Source organism: Sus scrofa, chromosome 13 (genome assembly GCF_054392235.1).
Source record: "Sus scrofa isolate SSC_HxYL_T2T_F1_AM1 chromosome 13, Sscrofa_HxYL_maternal_Yorkshire_Landrace_v2.0, whole genome shotgun sequence".
In the NCBI taxonomy this organism is placed as follows: Eukaryota; Metazoa; Chordata; class Mammalia; order Artiodactyla; family Suidae; genus Sus; species Sus scrofa.
In genome coordinates, this window is record NC_139395.1 from 171,594,077 (window position 1) to 171,619,408 (window position 25,332).

General features: G+C 39.2%; 1 protein-coding gene across 2 annotated transcripts in view; it reads right to left on the minus strand.

Annotated features, from left to right (window-relative positions):
- Positions 1 to 25,332, minus strand: part of ZPLD1 (zona pellucida like domain containing 1) — a 358,917-nt gene that overhangs the window by 224,851 nt on the left and 108,734 nt on the right. The gene's annotated exons all lie outside the window — the stretch shown is intronic.

Genomic DNA, 25,332 nt, shown 5'->3' on the forward strand with positions numbered 1-25,332 from the left:
ACTCTTCCTTGGTTTGCTGAGAACTTCGGTTGAATGGGAGTTATTGCAAAATGTATTCCCTCTAGGAAACAGCTTCAGTTTATAGCTAACATCCTCCTATAATCATGTATTGCTTTAACACCAAAAATACTCAAGAACTCCAACTAGAAATAGAGCCATCTCTTCATAACTTTAAAGTCAGTGTTTCATTTCATCAGAAGTTTATGACTTTAAATTGTCAATAAGAGCTAATAAATCCCAACATATGGATTGTTTTATTATTCTGATAGAGGTATTTGACTCCAATGTGAAAATTTGCCCACAACCTGATTTTCAATACTTCCTCTGATGAGTTATTCTAAAATCCCACTGATTCCAAAGAGATATCTCTTTATGGAACAGATGTGTATCAGTGGGAATTAGGCAGACTCTCTGAGGCCTATTATCAAGAATAAATTTTTTTCTAGGAAACACCACAGCATGAATACTTCTATTCCAGCAGAGTTTTTCCCACAAATGAATCTCTGTAACTGCCTGTAGGAAAGAAGATAGTTTCAGTTGGTGAAACATGGATAAAGGAATTGTCTAGAACAAAGGGAAACTATGACTACATCCTCACCACAGCAGGCAACTTAGAAAAAAATTTAATGGGAAGGTTGGAAGCAGATACAAAGAGGAAATGTGCAAGGTGAGCCATCTGGGATTTCTGATATGTGCACAAGACTGAAGAAAAACTCTAAATCCCTTTCCTTGTAAGGTCGTGACAATGATGAAAGAGAAGCTTGAGGAATATCTGTCTTATTTGAATCACGAGCCACACTGAAGGGAGATGCTGTGGGAGCCCGGGTGCCCACGGCAGTGACTTGGACACTAGCAATGAGGATGGGATCAGGGGGAGGCAGAGGAAAGTTAGAGGAGAAGTGGAGCTGAGGGGGAGAACCACGCCAAAGGGAGAAATGAAGCCCAGTAAAGCCCAACCCACATTGTGGAATGTGCCCTGCTTCACAAGAGATTTCCTGCTTATTTTCTCATCATTCTGTGTGGTGTCAGAACAGAAAAAAAAATGCCCTTTACGCCAAGAAGGAAGCCAAGGCTCAGAAAGGCTAACTGCCTCACTACAATTATTGGACCTAATCTTGGGGTAGAGGCTGGATAGAATTTAGAAACAAAATTAAACATAGCTCTTACTACTCTTACAACCAAATCCTGCACTGCAAAGATACACTGCAGTTAAACAAGCTGCAGGGTGCACAGCAGGTGCTTAACATTTAATGAATAATGAATGAATGTTGAATAAATAAATGACTAAATGCATAAATTAATTTTATTTGGCCACACCCACAGCATGCAGAAGTTCCCAGATCAAACCTGTACCACAGCAGTGACAATGCCAGATCCTTAACCCATTCATTAGGCCACCAGGGAACTCCATGTTTTGTTTTTTTTGGATTTTTTTTCTGCCTCATTTACTATCTTTCTGCCCCAGTTCTCCATAAAAGTTTTGAAGAAATGAACTAAGTCCTTGTTATTTTTGTATCCTCAGTGGAAACCCAGGGTCTAGCCCAACCCATAATCTTCTCTGGTCTGGTTTATGTGATCAGTCAAAACTGGATGGTAGGGCATCTCAGCTCACAGCACATGACCATCAGTCCCCGCACATTTCCCCTTTTATGGTCACCTCTTTCATCCAGGTTTTTCGAACCCATTCAGCTACCGCATTACTGATCACATTACTCTATTTATACACATACTACCCTTAAACAATATGTATTACTTTTACAGATACCATTTTATACTGATAAATGAGATGTTACACTAGATAGCTCAATAGGTTTTACATTTTTACTTAACATGTTTAAAATATACAGTTTACTGCCTTGACTAAAGTGTGCATCTTTCATCATATATATTTAAATTCATTTACTGATACTTACATTTCATAGACATTTAGTTTGTTTCCCGCCTTTGCTGTCACCAACAATATTGTGATGAACATCCTCACGTACGTCTTTATTTCTGCACATGTGCCAGGGCTTCTTTTTGTTCTTTGAATTCATTGCAGATAATTATATAAAATAACAACACACAGAAATTTTTATTTTCACCTTATTTGGAACATTGGAAAATTTGATAACTCTGAGCCTTTACATCTGAGAAATATTGGCTGGCACAGAATTAGAGCTGTGTGTTGAGTGGGCGTTCTCCAAATTGCCACCGTGCTGCCACTCCATGCTCTCTCCATAACACCCTTTCTCCTCTTTGTTTTTTGCTATATTATTTTCCTGTTGCTACTGCAACAAATTACTAAAAATCTAGTGGCTTAAAACAACACAAACTTATTATCTATCTCATAGTTCTGGAGGTCAGAAGTACAAAATGAGTCTCATTGGGTTAAAAACGAGATGTTAGTAAGGCTGTGTTCCTTTCTGAAGGCTGTAGGGGACAATCTTTTTTATTTTATTTTCCAGCTTATAGAGTGTTTCTGCATTCCTCAGCTAGCATTCACCTTCTATCTATAAAAACCAGCACTGACTCTCGTATTGCGTCATTTTGACACTAATTTGTCTGTCTCTTTCCATCTTTTAAGAGTCTCATCATTATGTTGAACATACACAGATAATCCAGGATCATCTCTTTATTAGAGAATAAACTGAATAGAAAACTTAATTCCATCTGCAACCTTAATTACCATAACATAACATATCCACAGGTTCCAGAGCTTAGAACATACACACTTTGGAGGAAGGGGGCATTATTCTGCCTATGACACTTGACAAACCTATGCAGGCCAACTGAATTGTTGATTTCTGTCCTACAGAATCTAAGTATTGGCCCACAATTACAGACACCTAAAAATTGCCTCTGAATTGAATTTACTAACAACACAGTCTGCTATTTTAAACTCACTAATCACAAGACTATTCAATATTGAACAATGAGCTTGTTCTTTAAAACACTGACCATTCTTTTTCAGTAGCTATGTAATTGGCCTAAATTTCAGTCCACATAGCACAAAATCAATCTAACTCTTCTCTTATCTGATATTCTTTTAACAGCAGATCAAAATGTTTCGTGTTAAAGTAATATTGTTAAGATACCTGCAAAACCTGGCCAAGAGTTGTGGTTATTTCTGTTCTCTTAATAAAATTCAACTGTTCATTCAGTTATTACTTCAATCACTCTCAAAATTATAGAGACAATATCAATAAAGCTCTATATACTCACTTGTAATGAAAAGAATACTTTAACATTTACAGATGTCTGAGGGAAAAACTGGACCAGAAGAATGATGAGTTCTCTTCAACTTCCAACATTCCATGATTCTACAGAACCTTAAAGCATGATGTGAAGAGGACTCTAGTTTGGTGTTCTTAGAGCCCTTTGCTCTTGCCTGCATAGCTCTCTTATCAGAGAACCATTCCATACTTCAGCTGGTTGAGAAACAAGATTACCTGATTATGACATTCTGACTCTGCAGTCAGAAGTCTAGACAGGAGACTAGACCCATGAGATGCAGACTGAAGTTGTTACCAGAAATGTGACCAAACCAGCCTCACCCCCTAGATCATTTGAACTCTCAACATCCCCAAACAGTCATCTTTCTGTGATGTGCGATCAGGCCAAATACCCATACTCTTGGCTCCATTTCCTGGCTGCCAAAACCCAAATCATTGAATCCTACAGGTTTATTTTTCTATAACATTTTAGTCTCCAATATAAGCTATATCTAGGGTGATCAGTGGTCTTAGTTTGTCTGAAACTGAAGAGGTTTCTGGAATAAGCAACTTAAAAAAAGGGAACTGCTCTAAGCCTACTAGGATAACTTGGCTGACCCTTAACAAGTCTCAGTAACCCTTTTCATGTTCAGTTGAGTTCTCTTTCCCATTTGACATATCAAAACCCCTCCAATGTCCCATATGCCCCAATGCACATGACTTTTCCTCTCTAAACAGAGGAGACTGAGATCATCAAGCCACTGCATTTAAATACAAAATGGTCCATACGAGAAACTCTTTTGACAAAGATTCTCTCTTTGACCAAACTCACTCAAGCTACTCTGAGGTCTTTTTCAACTAGGCCATGATTAGGGGTCTTATGTTTTAGTCTCTGCATTGTCTAATCTTATCAAAAATCCTGCTAAGTCAGTTAACCAGAATGTCCCATCCTCAGTATTGGTCACCTTTAATAACTTCTGGGTTCCTTATATTCCATCACTTTCCATGTGATATCTGATCACTCTATCCTACCTTCAATCTCCCCTCTCCCCCTTACTCCTGATGTTTCGTCCTAGTAAGTTTTCACTCACTGACCCTCACTCCTACTTGGCTATAAATCCTTGCTTGCTCAAGGTGCATTTGGGGTTGAAACCAACCTCTCTCCCTAGCTGTAAAACTCCATTTCTGTAATTCATTTTCCTATTGAAATAGACCCATCTGGAATAGTCTCTCCTACCATCTTTAACAAGTGTCACAATAACTTTAACAATGTAAACAGGAAAAAGCCAGATGACTACCTGCAATGAGTAGTTGAACAAGTAAAACTGAGCTTAATGAATTCATCGTAGTCTTAGTCTTTAACTTTCAGGAAAGGAGGAGAGATGTGGTTTTGTTAGCATACTGAAGGAGGTTTGACTCTGAGCGTGGGTTCTCATTAATCAAGTTCTCACCAACCACCAGGATACACCAGAATGACAATTTATTCATTTAAGAGAGGCCCAACCATCAGGCAGAAACACTCACATCAGCATGCCAACACATTGTCTTCCTGTGAACAAGTGACATAAAGAACCAAATCATCATCACAAGTCCACTTTATTAATTTAAAACAGCTATCAGACAGAACAGAGACTCTGATCGGTCAGTCTGATTGTTGAATATCCTTGCATAAATAGATTAGTGGGAAGTTAAATGATTGAAAGATAAGGTTTGTGAATATTGACCAGAACAAAGGAATATGAAGAATCTTAAAAAGCGTCCTCTAGCAAAGTTAGTGTGAAGCACTGTGTCACACCAGAGGGAGGTCACCTAGAAGACCATGCAATGCATAGCTCCAGAGGGATGTCATTCACATCTAAGTACACAATCCACATGACTTTTCGTCATAGCCCTGGTAGCATACTAAATGCAATATTTACCTTGTTTCGCATTCACAGTATATACTAGAAAATGATATCATTCTTCAGCATTGATACGGGACATTCTTTTGTAGAGTTACATAGCATTTCTTGCTTTATGTACCTTAAATTGCTTCACAGTTTCCAACCCAGAGGGCCAGAAAACTCTAGATGTAATCTCTCCTCATCTTCTCTGGGATCTAGGCCAATTTGTTAATTCTTCTCTCTTCCATATTTGGAGAATGATAACTTCTCCGTGGCCTTGAATAAGGCTTTCTTTCCCTAAAATATGTCTCCCCCTCCTTTCATAGTCACAATGCTAGAAAGGATGGTCTTCACTCAGACTCCCATTCACTATCCAACCCATTTTACACCCATTCACTATCCAACACACTGCAGTTGGGCTTCTGCCCTCATCATTACAGTGAGGATAAGCTGTGTCCCACTACTCGCCAAAACCATTTATTCTTAAAAGCCAACTTACTTGGCCTCCTTATTGACCATGTCCCATTCGGAATTCTTTCCCACCCTGGATTTGATGACTGCTCAATCCTGGATCTCCTTGGGTCATCTCTTTTTTTCTTTCATAGTACCTTTTGCTAGTTTCTTATCTTCTTCCAGGCTGATATAAGCCAGGATTCTGCATTTGGCCTTGTCTAGCCTCATCCTCCACACCCTTTAAACTGTCTCAGGCTTTCAACATTCTTCCCCATGTGATTAAAACATATCCACATCTCTAGCCAAGGCTTCTCTGACCCTATACTTGATAGGCATTTTTATCTACATGTCTCAGAACTACCTGAAATTCAACATAGCCAAATTTTTAAACATTTTCTTCTATGCCACCCTGTTTTCCCTCTTTCTTTCCTCTGTCATAGGTGTTCAGAGAACTACAGTATCCTCAACACTAGCATATGTACCTTTTTCAGGCTTGTCATGTACCTTTTCAGCCTCCAAAAATTGGCTGCAATGTCAAACAGCATTTGATGGACAGGACTAAAGATGAAGCTGTGTTGGCTTTCTCTCATGGAACGTGCCAACATATGGCTTCTAAGACTTTCATATATCCTTTCCTGGACAAACTTGGGGAGTTCAAATTTTCCCATTTTGACAATGTCTCCTTTGTGCCCTCATCACAGCATTTAGGCCAGATAGGCACTCACCTTTGCAATCTTTCAGGTATAAGTTGGAAACTGGTCCAATATGTCATTCAAACCCACAGGGCACTATTAAATAACCTGAGGTTATTTCACTTCCCCGGAGGGGAAGGAGACTCACAACAAACAAAGGACTGGCACCTCAAATACTTTCCAATATTTGAATCATAACCCTTTTATATACTTGATGTTATAAGAAAATTAAGATAAATGTAACTGGCTTGTAATAATCTTCTGAAAACTTGGCATCTTGTCCAATATCTGCTATGGAATATATTATTTCTTGTACCCTTTTATCTCAGCCAAAACTTCTATTTTATCGTCTCATCATTTTATCCTACCCTTTGACTAAAACTTATACACTAGCAAATCAACCCTAGAAAATAGTCCAAAATACCAAAAACTACCATGTTCACAGAGATTTCTTTCACAGCTCTACTTTAAAAAGTAAAAAAAATTATAAACTTTTCACTTAAAAAATTTTTTTTCAACTGAAAAACTTCCAAATAGTCAACAAAACGATAATGGCTAGGTAAGTTATGGAATACTCACTCAATAGAACCTACAATATATCCATTAATAATTTGAATTGGCATAGGGACATTCTCAAATTATAATGTTAAGCTGAAAAAAGGTCCAAAACTGCACATGCGGATGGACAGCTGCGTATTTAAAAACCACTTCACAGAAAAAATGAAAAAATAAAATTAAAATGTTAATAGTTATTTCATATGAGAGATTTTCAGTAATTTTGTTGCCTTAAGTCAAATTTTCTATAATGAGCACTTGTTACTTTCACAATCAGAAAAATAAAACAACTTTTTCAATGTATATTCATAAAATCCCACTCTGCAAGATAAATAGATTCATCTCTATGGTAGGTCACTGACTCTGAGCCAAAGCCCCATGCTGAAGTAGATGGAAACTTCTAAACCAAGTCATCTTTCTTCTTTCTCCAAAAAATAGAATAAACTGGCCACCAAGTGTTTTAATAGTTTGCACAAACGAACCTAACATCTGGTGGTGAAACACTGAGCTTTCATCTCACTGTCCAGGAAGAATGTTTGAGGAATAACTGAAAAATATCAAAGACTGAATAATTAGCTATCCGATATTTTCTTAATCATACCAGGTATTTCCCTAAAGGCTGAAAAAACGCTGAAATTTTTATTTTAATCAACACATCAGGTAAAGAAGCACAGCTCTGAAAGATAGTGAAGCGTCAGCAATTAACCTAGCCATGTTTACTACTTTGTGGAATTAGTTTACCTGCCAACCTCAATCTGCCAGGATTCTCCTAACTTTTTAAATGTGAATTGTGGTAATTCTGCCACAGAAGCTATTGGGCGGTCTGTCAAGAAATAGCTGCTACTGTCCATTACATTTTGTCTTTCCTAATGGAGTTATTGGGGAATATTTCAGGTTTTTAACATTTTCAAATTGACATGTTTATTGATTCCTGCTCTCTTTAAATGCGTCTTACAAGTGCTGGCATCACACATCAAAATGCTAAACTTTACAACTTGAAACTCCCCACCTCAGTAGGTAACGTCCTTAGGTTATTAGCAAATGTCACTAATGCAATTGAATAGCAAGTATTAAAATAAAATGTCTGTTTTAGACCTCCTTGATAATCTAAAATAGTAATTATACGCATTAGTAATACTTTCTGACAATGAAGCTCTTAATTTTTTAAATCCGAAGTGACCTTTTCTACAAGTTCTTAGCAAAAATGGAAAGAAACTACAATTAGACTATCGAGACCATGTTATCATCATCATCTTCTTTTAATCCAAAACAGTGGGTGATATAAGAGGGAAAGTTCTAAAGTTCTTTAATTGGAACTAATTCCTATCGACCTCCAGCAACTTTAGCAAAGCTCAAAATAGCAGATAATAGGATGATTAAAGCTTTGATCCCCTAACAAAAGGATGTTGAGCCTGTTACTACTGTTCATTCCCTTCTCAGATTTTATTTAATTTTGTTTTCCTTGATTCAGAACAGTTGCTTTTACATGAGAAAATCATGTCTAGCCCAAAAATGTGCTATTTATAGCAGAAAGAAACATAGTTCAGGAATAAAACTGAAAGGACAAAGATTCTGTTAGAATCTAAGAAATGTCTCCTTCATTTGCATGGTGCTATGATATTTAGTAAGTAGTAAATGCCACCATTACTTAGTGAGATGCACTCAGAATATATGAATCCTTATTTCTGAGGACTTTCCCCCCTTTCTGCTTTTTCCAGCATCCAAGAACATGTATTATGTGCCCACAATGTGCTAGTAGGGTAGAGAGATATAAGATGTCCTTGCCCTCACAGAGCTTTTAATTTCAAGTTGAGATATATGACTCCTTAAAATACATCTGTGAGAAATTGTGAAATACATGCCTCAAATTGGTCCTAGTAGTTGTGGGGTAGATTATCAATAAGATAATAATTCGGAGAAAGAAAACGTCAGGGAGTTCTTCAGTGGTCTTGGAAAGGCTAACCAGAAAGTTGAAAAGGACAACCTTGAAAGACAACTTGAGTTTGGATGCATAGGAAGGAAAAGTGTGTCTAATCTCTTGTAAGATCTATCACTTATCTCACTTTTGGCTTTGCTTGTTTTCTTTTTTTTTCCTTTTATTTATAATGATTTTTATTTTTTCCATTATAGCTGGTTTACCGTGTTCTGTCAATTTTCTACTGTACAGCAAGATGGCCCAGTTACACATACATGTATAGATTCTTTTTTCTCACATTATCACGCTCCATCATAAGTGACTAGACATAGTTCCCAGTGCTATACAGCAGGATCTCATTGTTTATCCATTCCAAAGGCAATTCTTTGCATCTATTAACCCCAAATTCCCAATCCATCCCACTCCCCCCTGCCTTGGCAACCACAAGTCTGTTCTCCATGTCTATGATTGTTTTCTACTTCTGTGATTGTCTGTAAATTTGTTAGATAAGAGACCTCAATAAAGAAAGCAAATACTGAAGAAAACTTTGGGGAACTTAGTCTTAACTCTCTTTCTCTTCTTACATGATATGGAATTTGAGGAATTGGCTTGGGTCAGGAAACAAACCTTTTGGTAGGTGGCCAGTGGGTCAAAGGAGATGCTAAAGAAGCGTGTCTATGACCAGTTGATGGCGACAAATGCCATGTCTTTCTTGTTAATGTTTCAGTTTTTAAAAAGGGCTTCAAAAGTCTCCATACCTTACTTTTTAACACCAAAAAGGAAAGACCAGCTCTAACATTCCAGCCATCTGCACTGCCTTATTGGCATGAGACACATGACAGGCAAGCTAGCACACTTATAAGTATAGGCTAAAAAAAAAGATTTTTCAATAGGTTCTCAGTAGCCAGAGCAATTGAAAAATCTGAACTAAATACATCAGAAAAACATTTAAATAGAGTACATCACATTATTGGACCATCACAGAAAATAATTTCTTTGAGTATATTTTGGGTTTTGCTTTATTTTGAAATTTAAAATATTGTACTAAGGTTTTTCTTTGATTTAATCAAAAACTTTTTGTGAAAATAAATTAATTTCTGACTTAAAAAAACAGCAGTTCTAATAACTTATTCTTAATCCATTTTGTCCCTAGTATTTATAGGATAGGGCTTCCCTTCTCAGCTTCTGTCTCTGCTCTTCAAACTGTAACCTGAGAATAATCAGTTCTTTCCAAGCCACTTGACTCTCTAGGATGTCTCTAAAAAGTTCCCATACACAAAAAAAATCTTTGAAATTCTGTTCATGCTTTCTCTTGCTCCTCAGAAACTGCTTATGGTGTATCGATTTCTCTTTTTTTAGTTAAGAACTGAAACAAAAGAATTATGAAGCTCAGAAAAAGTTTTCCAAACTGGGGTTCCCCCAAGGTTGAATTTTCATTTTGATAAAAATGAGTGTTTTACCACTTCTCCCTAGAATCCAAGATTCTTCTTCAATTTCCATTGTGGTGGGTTATAGTTCTGGGACATTTTCTAATTCTCTCCATTGTCAAATTGCCCGGAGCTTCTCCATGGACTAGCCTAGAATTATGCAAATGAGAATATCAAAGTCACCTTCTGGAGTGCTAAGGAAGCAAGGGAGAGTGGTATCAACATTCACTGAATAACAAACGTTACTTTTGCTTCATTGCAAATCTAATAAATAACAACTACAAGGAAAATTAGAAGGTTGCTGTTGAAATTGGACTTTGAATCAATGTTACCTCCCCATAGCAGTTAATAGTTTAAAAGTCTTTTGACCTATAGTTCTTCTTTGGCTCTTCACAACTCTGTGGCAAATGTGAGGCTCATAAGAGAAAATTCCCCAAGCCCTATGTTTACTCTTTCAGCAGAGCTGGAGTGCTCAAAGTCTTCACTCCCCTGCTGCCACCACCATACCATGCTGCTTGATGCCAAAGCCAAGGCCACAGATGGCCACAGAAGAGTTACCTAAGGAGCACAAGTGTCTTGAATCACAACAGACAGCCTAGAATGCTATCGGTGACCAGCTGGTTTTGGAGACCCAGTCTCAAGGCCAAGGTAAGCAAAACTATGTAAGCACATGGAGACACAACAGTCCTGCTCCTCTCTCCAGATGGGAGATGGGCATGGGTAGGGCCTTCCAGGTGAGACACCAACTCATGGTACAAATAGAGCAATAAAACTGTCTTTTAGCTTATTTTTCCTGTCTCGTTGGTAAAGAAATGCTGTGAGCAGACAACCAGGATTTGTGGCAGTCAGCACACCTCATGAGAGGTCCAGGTGAACAGCAAGGTGAGAGAAGTTCAGTGACTTGCTCAAGGTTACATAAGCATCAGAAAACAATAATAGATCATAATAAAAATTAATAATAACCTCTCCTCTCCAAGGCTTCATTTCTTACCACTTAGAAGTGTTCTCCAGTTGACAAGGCATTTCATTAGAAATAGAGTAATATGAATTGATTTCTGTTATTAATAACACACAGAGCACTTTGAAACTATAAGATCTTCATTGTCATTTAACCACTCTTTCCTAACAATATTACTGAAAGGAACATTGGTAGCTTCATTCTCACTTTTCAGATGCGGCAACTAACACACATATTTAGGGTTATAAATTGATGACTAAGAAAGGACTACAGGAGGAGTTCCCTCATGCTGCAGCATATTAAGGATCTGGCATTGTCACTGTAGTGGCTCAGGTTGCTGCTGTGGTGTAGGTTTGATTCCTGGCCCAGGAACTTCCATACATCATTGTTCTTATTTTCCCAATTTGACCCTGGATTGGTAAGTAGTCTACTCTTGAAGGAAAAATATTCAAAATATAAATAATGTATTCTCACTGATTTTAGATTTTAAATGCTAGCACCTAATATTACTTCCACACTCGCTCAAATAATGCTTCTTACATAATGGGCACCAGGAATACTACCAAGTTTTTTATCATGTAAATATTCTGTTGAAAAGAAGAAAAACGTCAATACTGGTAACTGAAAAAATTAACCTATTGATAAATCTCCCACAAGAAGTAGTAAAATAGCCATTTCTCAGACAGTTAAATGAGTATATAAAACACAGTAAATATGCAGAGGAGAGAACAAAATTCTACACTATCAGGAATGGTTTCAGTGACCTTACTAGGTCTCTTTTCCTTTTCTCCTACAAGGATTCAAGATTCTGCCTGCTTTCCTTGTACTTTGAAAAAAAAAGAGACATTTTTTAGGTCAGTCATTCTCTGATGTAATTGCTGCTCATTAAAATCATTTGGCCCAAAACTGAGATGGGGCAATCAGCCTTGTGGTTTTGCACAGTTTAGTAAGGAGCACGGTTTACGAGCCTGTGGAGGGATGGGAGGGGGAGGTGGTACAGAAATCACTTCCAAGTGGAGCTGTAAGCAAGCAACCATTAGTGAGCGACCTTTAGGGGTCCTGCCAAGCCACTGGTCAGCATTGCAGTGGGCCCTTGCCCCAAGCAAGTGACAGTGAGTGACCGTCAGCCCCTCCATCTCCCTTTCCTCTGTATATAAAGAATCTGAATTTCGAGCGAGGCAAGACGGTTTTTTGAGACACTAGTCCTCCATCTTTTCCATCTGCTAGCATTTTGATTAAAGTCGCTATTCCTTGCCCCAACAACTTGTCTCTGAATTTATTGGTTTGTCATGTGGTGAGCAGAGCGAACTTCAGTTCTGAATCAAGTTTGAATACCTGGCATAATCTCAACCCTTTTTTAGAAGTCATTAACAAAGGCCAGCAGCACAAATGCCCCTAAAGTGCTGAGGAAGAGAAAAGAATAAGCAGCTCTCTCCTGCACTCCCTGCTGTAACATGACCTACACCCCTGAAAAAGGGACATTCCTAAATGTCACCTTGGACAAGTCAGTCCTGCTCGAAAGTCACCTGTGGTTCCCTGGTGCCTGCATAACAAAATAGGAGGCTTAGATATAAATACCCACCATGACTTAATCCTAATATTGTAAATATTTTTATCACACGTTTCCTCTTCCGTATATTCACCAGTCCTTTATCTTTTCCATGCATCAGCTAAGCGGTTCTCTCCTGCTAAGGTGGCCCTCTCTTGCCTGCTACTCTGCCTAAGTCGTAACTCCTCAAAATCTCCCCCAATTGCCCATTTCATAGTCCTCTCACTTCTAAGCACTTGCCCTCACCATTTATTGGCTGCTCAGCACATGCTGCCCTGAGGTTACAACTTTAGTATAAATTTCCTGGAGCCAAGGACTATATTTCAGGCAGTATTTGTCCTGTACCCACCATAGTGCCCAGTACGTGAGAATAATATTAATAATAACATTATATTTGGGGAGCACTTTGGAGTATACAAAGCACCTTCACAGGAAGCTCTCAAGGTAGGCAAACTCAGCAACATAATCACTGGAACCCACTGCCCCAGGCCCACCCTAAGAAGCTCCCAAGCTATTTATCCACTGTCCTCACCTTTAACTCTCTATGTGCATTTTATAGATGAGGACATCAAGACCCAGAAAATCTGCTTCCTCTACATTTATGAGTTTGTGAGAATCTGAAGGCAAGCCCTGGTCTTCTAACTCCAAACTCAGTGATCTTTCTACTTTCCTACACTACCTCCAAAAAAAGCATTCAAAATGTTTTTATGGATTTGAACCTTAGCTGTCAGCACCACCACCAACTCCAGTAATTTGGTGGAGGAGCAAAGATGTCTGTGTGTATGTGTGAGTGAGTACATGCATGTGTGTGTCTGTGTGTGTGTGTCTGTGTGTGTGTGATCAATAATTGAATGGGGTGGATAAGAAACACAGAAATAGTCAAAATAGAAAACCAACAAAAAAATAATAGTTATGACACTTAAAAGCTTCCAAGTTCTAAGCCTGAACTAATTAGCAGTATGTTCTTGGCTAAGTCATCCATCTGGGTCCATAGGATTGAACAAGATAAATTCCAAGTGCCTTCTAACATTCAATGAATCCTTGTTTAGCTCTGAAAGGAAGTTAGGCTAGAACCTCACCTCTTCCTGAGCCAGCATCAAGCAACCCAGTAGTTCTTCATCCATTCATCACACTCACATTCTGCATATTGTCATGGAAGAAGCCCATGTCAGACCTGTCTTGATGTGCAACCTACAAGTATTCCTTTTAGCTCTGTTCCAAACCCCTACCTAGTGCCCCAGCCCAGGACAAAGATGGTATGACCTCAAGCCCCTTGTCCTTGGCTCCCTCAGTCCAAAACAAGAGTCCAGAGGCCTGTGAAAAATAGCACTACACTTAAGATCATAATCAATACCTAATCAAGAAAGAAAAGGATAATTACTATTCAAAATGTGAACAGATATCAATCAAAATTGCAGCCAAGACACCGAGGGATCATATGACCTCCTTTGAATTTTTGTAAAGACAAATCATTACATGTCTAGGATGCATCAGAAATATCTGGTTCTGTTTAAAGCAGGTGTGTAGACTTAGCTATCAGAATGTAGCTATCTTCCTTAAATTCTGTTTCTAGAGTTTAATGTGAAAACAATACAAAACTCTGAGCTTAGAAACTGTATTCTAGTGAGAATTAGCTGTGTAACCATGTGGGATAATTCACTTTATCTTTTCACACTCAATAATCCCACCTGTGAGATGAGTGGAATGACTAGACATTATATTTGGGGAGCACTTTGGAGTATACAAAGCACCTTCACAGGCAGCTCTCAAGGTAGGCAAACTCAGCAACATAATCACTGGAACCCACTGCCCCAGGCTCACCCTAAGAAGCTCCCAAGCTATTTATCCACTGTCCTCACCTTTAACTCTATGTGCATAAAAATCTGTTATCTAAATACTACTGGTGATTTTACAATAACGTCTTCAAATAGGTTTTTTTTCTTTTTAGGGCCACACCTGCTGCATATGGAGGTTCCCAGGCTAGAGGTTGAATTGGAGCTGAGGCCACTAGCCTACACCACAGCTCACAGCAACGCTTAACCCACTGAGAGAGGCCAGGGATCGAGCCCGTGTCCTCATGGATACTAGTCAGATTTGTTTCTGCTGAGCCACAGTGGGAACTCCCAAATAAATTTTGTTTGTTTGTTTGTTTTTCAAATCCAAGGTGTGTTTTGACTGATTTTTATAGTTATAGGATAGAGGTGTTAAATAGTATATTCCAGTAAGTCCAGCATACAATTTTAATAATAACTGCTAAGAAAAATGAATGTTATTTATTCATCCCAAAACATTAACCTGAATCTTTACTATGATTTTAGGCAAGTGACACCTCACTGTGATTCTGTCTAGAAAGAAACAAAAGCCTAAGAAGCCCTCAAGAAGGCTTCTTTCATAAGTACACAGCAGGATGCAGATGCAAAGTCCCCTGCCATGAACTTCAACTCCAAGCTATTGCCTCAGAAAGGGCTGGAAGGAAACCCAGCATAAGTCAGAGTAATATACTCTCTTCCTATATTTGTCACTGACCACTAGAGAGAGTAATGCATTTCAACTGGTTCTTGATAACTTTTTTTTTCAGTTGCAAAATAGAGATAAACCTACAGTCTGGAACTCTTTTCCCCACAAGCAGGGGCAGAACAGCTCCATCTCAATCTCGTACATGATTCCCAAACTGCCAGCAGGAGTTTTCTAGAGCTATTTACAAATTAAAACAAACTTAGCAGCTTATAACAGCACATCTATATTATTTCAAGGTTTCTATAGCTCAGGAGCCTGGGCATAGCTTAATTGGGTCCTCAGTTTAGGATTTACAAGTCTGAAATTAAGGTGCTCACTGGTTTGCATTCTCATCTGTAAGCTCAACTGGGAAAGAATCTGCTTCCAAATCAATTCAAGTTGTCAACAGGATTAATTTCCTTTTGACTGTACTACTGAGGGTTCTGGCTTTTTGCTAGCTATTGGCTAGAGGTCACCTTCACATCCTAGAGGCTACTTGCAATTTCTAGATGCCGCCTGCAACATGGACTTCTCCAACATGGCTAATTACATCATCAAGCCTATAAGAAGGGCCTCCAGCTCCAATCTACCAAGACTGAAGTCATATAATGTAACAGTCTTGGGAATGACAATGTGTCACCTTTGCTCTATAAATAACCTAATCATGGGAAGGCTATCTCATCATATATGTCATATTCTATTGCTTAGAAGCAAGTCACAGGTTCAGCCCACAGTCAAGGGTGGAATATTACACAAATTGTGATCACCAGGAGGTGGGATTCACTGGGGTGGGGGGATGTCACCTCAGAGTCAGTCTGCCATACTGGTCCCCAACAGCAAAATCAACCACCAGGTCCTATAGCTGAAGCTCTCCACTCCTACCAGGGAATTTCTCCCTTACCACCTCCCAATCACCATTGCTTTCATAGTTTTTTTCTGACAGCCCCGGGACTTGAAGCCAGGCCACACTTACAAAAGACCCTGTCTATTCATTCTGCAAATTTTATTTCCTAATGTAAGACAGACTTTATGTTAATGTGATGGGCAGAGAAACACACACACACACACACACCAAAAAGATGTCCGGGTCCTCATTTCTAAGACCTGTGAATGTGGTTGGCTAAATGGCAGAGAAATTTAGATTGCAAAGATGGAATTAAGTTTGTGAATCAGCTGACCTGAAGATGAAAAGATTATCCTGAATTATCTAGGTCGAACCAATATAATTATGAGTTCTTATAAATGGAAAAGGGAGGCAGAAGAGTGTCAGAGTGAAACAATGTGAGAAAGACTCAGCCAGCCATTGCTGGCTTTGAAGATGGAAGGAGACCATAAGACAAGGAATGTGGGCAGCCACTAGAAACAGGAAAAGAAAAGAGCTTCCGAAAAGGAACTCAGCCCTGCCAATACCTGATTGCAGCTTATTAGCCGAATTTCAGATTTCCGATCTCCAATACTATAAGATAACAAACTTGTGTTGTTTTAAGCCACTAAGTTTGTGGTAATTTGTTACAACCACAATGGAAAACCATTACTACTAGGATGTGGGGATACAAAGATAAAACAGACATGGTCCTTGGCCTCAAGAACCTCATGGGTAAATGGAGTAGAAGACAGCACACATAACCTCAGGGGAGGGAACAGAGCTGCTACTTGCTTCATCACCAAAGCCAATTTTTCAACACTGCCTATAGCTTACAACCCATTCCTCCTGAGACTGCTGCCTGGCCTGCTTGTGGCTCTGGGTCAAGAACTTTCCCTTCTTCTATAACACAGAGGTGGCAGTTTCTGCCTCACATTTTCAGGGGAAAAAAAAACTGATAAGGTTTGACACATCCAATTCAACACACAACTATATAGTATTTTATTAAGTGCCAAGAACAGAAGATACAAAGATGAACACAGATCTTCACCCTCAGAGATTTTAAACGCATGAAGAAAGCAGACACATTCATAAATGTAATTCCATAATAAGTGCTATAATAGAACCATGTTCATGGTCCCATGGGAATACAGAGAGGAAGGAATTAATTATGCTGAGAAAGATGGACACGGAGGGAGGGATATAAAGTTCCGAAGAAGGTGACCTGTGAAATGGACCTTGAAGAGTCATTAGGAGTATGCCAAGTCGACAAAGAACGTAAAGCAGAGAGAACAAGAAAATGCAGGACAAATAAAAGAACACAATGTATCTGAGAAATCTGAAGTGGCCCAAAGAAGTGGGAACCTGGGACACAAACAAAGGGAAGGAGAGAGGGGCTTTCAAAATGATACTGGCAAGGTTGGAAGAGTAAGTAGATAAAGGAGATACATGCCCGCAAATACAGACCAGGGGTCACTTAAGGGACCTTGTCATGAGAGGCATCATCCCACATGCCTTTTCTAGTTATTCTGGTCACTGTATGGAGACTAGATGGGAGGGATGAAAAAGGAAGCCGAGGTACCTGATTGGAAGTCACTGCCATGACCAGGAGAAAAATTAGGAAGACTTAACACAGTGAATGTGGAAATGGAGAAAAACAAAGGATTTTTGAGAGCTATGTTTGAAGTTGAAGCAAATGAATTACATGTGGGAGAGAAAGGAAAGAAATCAGAATTCCTTCCACACTCCTGCTTAGGCAACCTAGTGGGCAGTAATGGTGAAAACCACATTTCTCCAGCATCAGAATGGAGCAGGCATCAGAATGCCCTCAGGTTCCTGTTAAGATGCACAGTGGCCCAGCTCCAGAGTTTCTGATGCAGTTGCCCTAGTTGAGACATAGCTGTAAAACAGAGCTAGGGGCAGCAAGAGAAGGAGCAGGTTTTAAGAACTTATAATGCATTTAAAATTTTTTAGTGAGAAAAAGAGGAACAGTCTGAATTCTTCAGGGGAAGGAGCAATATAAATTTAAGCTGTGTTATCTTTAAAAGAAAACCTCTGTCAAAAGCTAATCAGGCTAGGATTAATTGGTTTTATATTATCTGAGAAATTTGTCAGAGAATGATAAGTTATTGACTAGAATTAGTGGCTACTTCAAATCTAGAGCATCCTAATGTCAACTGTAACAAGGTTTAATCAATGTGGAGACAAAGAGAAAAGGAGAGACAGAGCATTATTTTATCTGCTAAAACAAAAAACATGTTAATTTTACCTCTATCAGTTACCAAAATAATCATCTTCTCTTAAGGAGAAGGGAATGGAAAGAGAGAGAAAACGAGTTAAATTCCTTGTGGGAATTATCTGAAATTTATTTTTAAGTCTGAGATTATGGAGACACTAGATTTATGGAGGCATAAGTTCATACTTATGCCTCAATGATCATCTCTGTTCCTACTTCTCTTTGTTTAAATGTCCACAAGTGTGCGCTGACTCAAATGTTCACATTTATCTGCACAAATACACAGCTGGCCCTTGATTTTTTTTCCTGGTTTGTTTTATTGTATAAGCAATAAAGAGATTATTATTAACTGGAAAGTTATGGTTTAAGGTCATAATTTTACTGATCCTACTGAGAGCTGAAGAAAAGCTTGACAATGTGGAACAACCCAAGCTCATTTGTCACATGAATGCAGTTGTGAGGATGCAGACCTTTCTCACCAGCACATACAACTCAAGGGAGCATTTTAGTAAATTTACAAGTGCTGAGGGGCAGAGAAGAAGAGAAAGCCTGGAAGATGGGGACGTTGCTATGAGAAGATTGTGGGATCTCAGGGCAGGGGTGGGTGGGGGATGAGTTAAGTGACTTCTCTGTTAATAGAACTCATCTCAGAAAAAGAAAGGGAGTCCGCAGAAGCTCCACAGGCACCATCACCTGGTCCATTCATTCTGTGGACTACTGTTTATTGTGTACCTACTATGTGCAGACTGTTTACTGTGCATTGACTATGTGCCCAGCTCTAGGCCACAATCACAGAATACTTTCTACCATCACTACCACTATTATCATGAATTTGTTAAGTACCTACTTTGTGCCTGGCACTAAGCCAAGTGTCCTCACACTCATGGAATTAGCAGGCTGGAATTCAAGTGAATTGACAAAACCCTGAACCATAAAACTAATGTTACTATTATTTTTAAATTGATTCTTCTTTGTGCAAAGCAGTCAATTCTTCTCTGACCACAGCCCAAACAGTTGTTATTAAATAGCTGGCAGCTCATCGCACACATGCATAACATTACAAATACCTGTGTTAAGAAGAAAAGTAAAAGACTGCTCTTCCACAGTCAGCATGGATCATGTTTGAAAGATGAAATTTGAGACTCAAAGAAGTGTAATGCCTTCCCAATATTAAGTTAGACAGTCAGGAGAGAATTAGATCCAGAACATAGGTCTCCCTATTCCTAGCCCAAAGTTATTCTCACCATTGCTCCACCTTGATCATCAAGGGTAGCATTTTATTCTGTTTTAAAAAATAATTAAGGCTTAAGAAGTGAATTGACTAAAAGAGAGCTGTTACACTAATGAATCCTGTGTTTGCCTGCTTCTGAGCATGCTACTCTAACCTGTGTACAGTTTTCCACTGATAATGGAAGCACATGACCACCAACTATGCTTCAGTGTGTATTGAGCTGTTTTTCTAGCCCCAGAAAACAGTTTGAATCAATGTTTTCATCAACTCTTACCAGGCTGATAGCATATAATCACAGTTGGTAGAATTTAAGTTTTATAGTGATGGAGGAAGACTTTTCAGTGCAAAACTGACCAAAGTATAAATCAAATGTGTGCCCTAGCACCCTATGACTCAAAGAGCAGTCACTGTCCCAGCAACATTAGCATCTCCTGGGTGCTTGTTAGAAATGCAGGACTGAGGGACCTCAGGTTCAGTCGCAGTTCTACTGAATCAGAATCTTCATTTTAATAAGATGTCCAGGTGACTCACATGCACAAGAAATTTTAGGATGCACTGTACTAGACCTAGTGATCACCAAGTCAACAGAGCTCCCAATCCAGTGCAACAGCTGCTTATGGTTGTGCAGCTTCCTCAGTTCTCATCAGACGTGGGCAGAGCCTTTATCCTTCAAGGCCACTGGTCCAGCCGCCTCCAGCCAGAAACAGCCTGCCCACTTTCCCTGGAACACCACACAAACACAGGCCTGAATTTCCCACACAGGAAAAGGTTATGTGCTTTTCATGTACTCTCTGCATGAGAAAGATTAAAGCAAGTACCATTCCAACCAAAGGAGTGAAGTTGAACATGTGTTAGAAACACAAATTCAATTTTATAAAATGCTTTGATGTCACTAAATATGCCATGAAAGTATCAAGTGGTCTGTTACCAATGATAACAAGACACACTGGAATTCTACAAGGGGCATAGCTGCTGCTTTGTTTTGAAGACTTCTATTTGGTATCCCAGGAGGCAGGACGATATCCCAACCAAGTACTTTCTGAAAGTGACTTTTGAAATAGGTTTGAGGCATCTCTTATCTGATGAGACATGAAAGCCACTACACTGAATTATAAGACGGTAGCACACTCTAAGAATGAGAGGAAGCCAAGCTTATAAAATCGCCCCTTACATCTTCCTATTGAGAAAACATCCGCAACTTAAACTTTTTTTGTCCAGAAAGATTTAATTTTATATGCTTATTGGAAAGGGAGCATTGGTATAAATAAAAGCATGTCAAATCCATAACTCAGATTGTTGTAATGCAAGATGCTCCACCACCAAAGATTCAATGCAGTCAGTCACCTTCATCTCAGCAAAATCCCTGTGCTCCCAGCCTATCTAACACAGTCCAACATAGTTATCATTAGCCACACACAGTTATCTAAACCTAAATATAAATTAGTTGAGGTATAAATATAAGCATATACTCACTTAGATAGAATGAAAAGTTCAGTTCCTAACTTGCATTTACTACATTGCAACCACGTGAGTAGTGGCTACCGTAGTGGTTATACTGATATCAACTATTTCTACTATTAAGGGAAATTCTATTAGAAGGTGTTACTCTAGAATTACAAATCAACTATGTCCCTCCCCTAAATTCCTGCAGAAAAAAAGGCAAAGGGCCTTTCTTTATCATAATACTATTTTTAGCACATCCAACTTAACCCACTAAGACAAAAGTGTGAGCCAACCACACATTTACCCTCAAGAGTCTCTTCCTTCCCTCTCCACTCCCCACCCCAGTCTTGGGAGTCAGTGAGACATCCCTCTCGGCATAGGAAGATCACTCCAGGAGGAAGAGTTTGGGTTTTCTAACCACGCCCCACATCCTCCCTTTACAAGAGGATGCATGCCCACCTCACCTCTGCACACCCAAAATCCTCTGCCAAAATGGCCACCATTAAAAGAATTGAACTTTGTCAACTTGCTAATTCTCACAAATATTTCCATTCAGGTCATCCATCCTACAAACTTGTATTGAATGACATATCTATCCCAGGCACTGTGTTAGGCACAGAAGATAAAGTGATGGATAAGTCAGTCATGGTCTCTTTCCTCCCTCCAAACAAGGAGAGTCTAGTGGGAAACAATGAAAAGGCGACTATAAGCATGATACAGACAACACGGGGGAAGTAGCAAACAATCTAACAGGAAGGCCTGACCTAGTCATCTGGGTCAGAAAAGCCCTCCTGAGCAAAGTGAGTTTTGAAAGATGAAATGCTAGCTAGAGAAAGAGGAGAGGAATAGCATTCATATAAGTGGTAAGGCCATGCGCCAAGGCTCTAAAGCTGGAAAGAACAAAGAATTGAAGGAGAATCCATATAACAGCTCACAGAGAGGGGCAGAGATCAGGCAAGGCCCCAAGTGTCACCATCTGATTCGCATCTGGAGAGGTCACTCTGGTTGCTGAGGATGGATAGGAAGGGAACAACAGTGGATTCACAGGAATTATTCAGAAGTTCGGTGTAGGACCACAGGCTGAGATGGAGGCACAGAAGTATGGCAGAACAACAAGACGTGTGGTGGTAGAGAGGATCAACAGGCCCTAAAACAGAGTGGCTATCAAGAGTGAGAAAGAGACAGGAGTTTAAAGTGACCCCAGGTTTCTGGTTTTAGGGATTGTGTGGGTGGTAACCTGGCAAACACCGTAAAAGGAGTGGGTTTCAGAAAATGAAGAGTTAAAGTTAAGTTAGAGACCTGTGGCATTAATGATACCTGTGAAACACGCTGAAAAGGGAGTGTTTGAGTCGGCAGCAGTTAGATCTGCGGGTCACGATCAGGGGTGCAGATGAGATTGAAACCTCTTGAGACAATAAAATCCCTCAGGAGAGAGTACAGGTTAAGAAGAAAAGAAGGCAAAGCCCCCTCTCCCCCCCCACACACACACCTTGAGCCCCACAATGTTTCATAGGCAGGTTCAGGACTGCAGCTGCATTCAGAGGAGGTCAGCCCTGCCTCCAAGAGATCTGCAACCTAGAAAAAAACTCCATTCAGGATCATCCAAGCAATCAAGCATTGAAAGCTGGCAAGAGGCTATTTTTCCAAGGTCTTCTGCAAGATGTGAACACTTTCAGATCTACATCCCTGTCTTTGGCTTGAAGCAGGTAGTGTTCAAGCTAGATAGCAGGAAGCGCTTGTTCAGAAGAGCCACCTTCCCCCCATTCCTTGAGGTGCACTGCCACCTGGTGGCCATCATCTGGCAGAAGCAATCCGACCCTTTTCTTTTTTGTTGGTTTGTGAGCCACTGACTTTTAAGCTTGCTTGCTACCCAAAGCTATTTTTAGCTTCCTTTACGGTCTCCCATAACTTAAAGTGTAATTGAGCAGGAAGGTCAAGCAGCACAATGAGAAATGACCCATTTTTTTCCCTCTATTCTTCAAGTATTTTTTAAAATACAGGTAGAGATTGTTAATGGAAAGAGAAAATACAGATTGCACAAGTGCTGTTTATAAATGCTGCAACACCATAGATATGTTCCTACCCATGATATTAATCACAGTTTTGATTTATAGAATTTGATTAACTCATGGTTGGTTCTTTTCCACTAGCATTAAGCCAAATTCTGGACAATGAAATGTATTTAATGCCTGATAAAATAAACTAACAGTGTTGTTTTGTTTCCTGGTTTCAGTATCAGTCACAAGCTTTAGAATATACAATATTATTTAAATAGTCAATAGCAAACTAATTAATAGTATACCATTATATTTTTACCTATACTTTTCCTCTCATGGATATGTAAAATTACAGAGAAATAAATTATTTTACACTTTCAAAGATGCACTATATCATAATGATGGTGTTCTCCTTACATAATGTTGTGATCTATAATCTTATCTAATAAATCAGTTTTCAGTTTAGGTTAAATTTCAACTAAATAGCAGTAAACTAAGATGTAATTATATAAGGAACCTGATTGCATCACCACTATTTATGTTACTCACTATTGCAACTCAGTAAACCACAAAAAGTATTTAATGCTAACTTTTGGTTTTGTCCAAACTTTCCACTTATATAATCACATGAAATAATTATATAGGTTCTATATTTCTGAGAATTTCAAATTCACAAGAGATCAAAACACCCTTGTGTCACCTGAATCTTATGCATAATATTCAGTTGTTCTAACAGAGATGAAACTCAAAGTCAAAAATTAAAGCAAAACTGAGCAAATGACAAAAATCAAAAAACAAAAAGACCAGTATTAAACCATGTGCTTTCTTCATTATCTGATTTATCTGAGTCCTACCATAACCACTGAATGAATCATTGGTGAATAAATAAGAAGAGGGCGGGGCTGTGTAGCACTAGAAGGTGAATTACATAAAACAGTTCCTGACCTTACATTAACCTGCAACCTGATGCAGTCAACATATAAATCAAATCAAACAGAAGAAGAGAAAGCACCCCGAGAATTATACATCATGCAAATCTAAGGAAATATTGCTCTCATAGTAGTTACATCACCAATGTCATTGCAGAGGAGCACTCAGTCACAAACACACATGCCCAACTTGATGAAGCTAATGAAATTAATTAGATGAGGAAATGCAGAGTAGAAGTTAAAAAACTGTGAAAGTAAGACTCAGCTTTGAAACTTCCCATAACTTTTGGTTTGAGGCGTCACTGTTTGTGAGGCAGCTTATCCTTATTTTATTCATCATAATGCTCTGATTTTCTTTCTATCTTATTTTTTATTTTTAGCTTTAAGCTTTTATTCATTTGTTTACTTTAGGCTTCTTCTGGGACATTTTTTATATACATTAAAAAAACCGGAGTTCCCGTCGTAGCGCAGTGGTTAACGAATCCGACTAGGAACCATGAGGTTGCGGGTTCGGTCCCTGCCCTTGCTCAGTGGGTTAACGATCCGGTGTTGCCGTGAGCTGTGGTGTAGGTTGCAGACGCGGCTCGGATCCCGCGTTGCTGTGGCTCTGGCGTAGGCCGGTGGCTACAGCTCCGATTCAACCCCTAGCCTGGGAACCTCCATATGCCGCGGGAGCGGCCCAAGAAATAGCAACAATAACAACAACAACAACAACAACAAAAAAAAAGACAAAAGACAAAAAAAAAAAAAAAAAAAAACCAATACACTTCAACTACTTGATCGTGTTTTTAGTGGTTAGTGTCAGCCAATCAGAATTATCAATTCCCCAGTAGTCTTCCTATCTTAACTCCCAGAATAACTATGGAGCTGCAACCAAATAAAAAACAGAAGCCAAGCTTGCCAGCAGCACCTTTCCAAGTACTGTGCTCTGTGCAGTGAGCAACAATGTGCGTCCAGTTGAAGCACACAGTAAATTATGTGAAACATCCACCCCCATGTGTCCTGTGCTGCTGGGTAGAAAAGCTCACAGTGCATATCTGAAGGATCTCTTTGCTCAGGAAGGTTTAAGCAAAGTTCAAAACAAAATTTGCTCCCCAGTGGATAATCTTAAATCAAAATCAAGATGCCACAGGCTTGATTCATGAGCCTTTAAAACCCTACGAGTCCAGACACATACAGACATTCTCGGATTCCCAGCAATTCCTCTTTTGCTCTTTTCTCTAGCAACATCAACTTCCCCTGGGTCTTCATCACATCCCAGCAGTTTGTGTAGGAAAAGCAGGATTGCAGGAGAAATTAAAAAGCCCTTTTTATGCAGTACATTTCTTTAAAATACCCAAAGGTTCTCTTGAATGCTTATTGGGGAATAAACTGCTAATATCAGCCTTTCGTCCACAGCTAAAGATTCACCTTCTTGCTGCACTGTTTTTGTCACACAAACTGTGAGATGATATGCAACACCAAGAACCTGAGGAATTAATAACAGTGTGACCTTTCAAGGCAAATGGCTGT